Source organism: Chrysochloris asiatica, unplaced genomic scaffold, assembly GCF_000296735.1.
Source record: "Chrysochloris asiatica unplaced genomic scaffold, ChrAsi1.0 scaffold00050, whole genome shotgun sequence".
Taxonomy (NCBI): domain Eukaryota; kingdom Metazoa; phylum Chordata; class Mammalia; order Afrosoricida; family Chrysochloridae; genus Chrysochloris; species Chrysochloris asiatica.
In genome coordinates this window covers 15,139,941-15,141,642 of record NW_006408568.1, presented here as the reverse complement: position 1 = coordinate 15,141,642, position 1,702 = coordinate 15,139,941, and positions in this window count along the sequence as shown.

The following is a 1,702-nucleotide window of genomic DNA, read 5'->3' as shown; positions in this document are numbered from 1 at the left end:
TTCAATCTTTTCTCCGTTGATAAGAATGTTGTTTATTGGTCCAGTGGTGAGGATTTTTGTTTTCTTGACATTGAGATGTAATCCATACTGAAGGGTGTGCTCTTTGATCTTCATCAGTAAATGTTTTAAGTCCTCTTGACTTACAGCAGGCAAGGTTGTATCATCTGCATACCACAGGTTGTTAATGAGCCTTCCTTCAATCCTGATGCAGTGTTCAAACCTACCAATTGTTTCTTGGAAACCCTATACAGGATTGCTATGAGTCGAAACTGACTCAACGGCACTTAACAACATCAACAATGCTATGTAGCCAAAGTTATAACCTCCTTTTTCAGCAACTCTTTCCATATACCCTCAGTTACTGTCTTGGAAGTATTGTCAATTGAACAGAATTTTAAAATGACATGCTCTTTCATGGAGTGCTAGTGTAATATTATAGGATAAGTACTGAACTGCTAACCACAGGACTGCGGATCAAACCCACCAGCTGTTCCTTGGAAACCCTAAGCTAGGCTGCTGTGAGTCAGAACCAACTGGACAGCACTTACCAACAATGCTTTTTCACAATAAAGACGAAATTTAGGTGAATCTGATTTACTATGCATCTTATGAAGACTTAAATGCATCTCTGAAACTAGACCCATTAGAAGTCATGGAATTAGCTAGCAAAATATCTATACTAATAGATGTGTGTTTCAAAAATGTGCTTCTCTTAAACACAACTAAGAGTTTCTGGTGTCGATTCTATTATAAACTTCCCCTGAGAGAGATTTCTGTTTCTACCAACCCCATTTCTAATTCAGGGTCCTAGAAATCTTAGAATCTCAACTAAGTGGTAGTAGTTTTCCTGCTGTTATTTATACCATATACCACATTAGGAATTACTTAGTCAATGCTTTCAAGAAGATGCAATGTTGATGGATAGCAACGTGTGCATATTAATTAAGCACAAAAAAAGCAGCCTGTTTAGAGAGAAAGAGAAAGAATCTCAAAGAGATGCCAAGCAAGTTACCGAGTATAGAAAGACATTTGGTGAATCTACACTAGGGGGTAAGAATATTTAGCAGAAATGTTTCTGGCAAGTATACAAACAGCAGAAGATCATAGGAAATTAGAAAACATATCATCAGTCATGGGCAGACTCCAGAATTTAGATCAAATCAATAAATTGGATTCAAATCAACAAGCACTTATTGGGCTTGGCGAATACTATGTGCACTGTGTCAGGTTCTCTTGTATTTGACATGTTGCCCTTTACCTCAAATAGGTGATGCCTTGAAAGGATAATTAGGAGATACATGGTTAAGCACCATCGAGTGGTTCTGACTTACAGTGGCCCTATGTACAACAGAATCAAACACAGCCTGGTCCTGTGCCATCCTCATGATTGTTGTGTTTGGGTCCATTGTTGCTGCCACTGTGCCAATCCATCTTGTTGGGGATCTTCCTCTTTTTCACTGACCTTCCACTTTACCAAACAAAATGTCCTTCTCCATAAATGACTATAAAATATATATATAATAAGAGAAAAATTGAAGAAAGAGGATTGATTATTAAGTTAGATGCCTGTGTTTGAATTCTACCAAATTACATAATTATATTATTCAGCTTCCTCAGTGATATAAGGGTATAGTAAAGATGCATGCACTGCTGGGTCATTATGAAGATTGTATATGAAAGGACTAAGGTGTGCCTGAGCCAA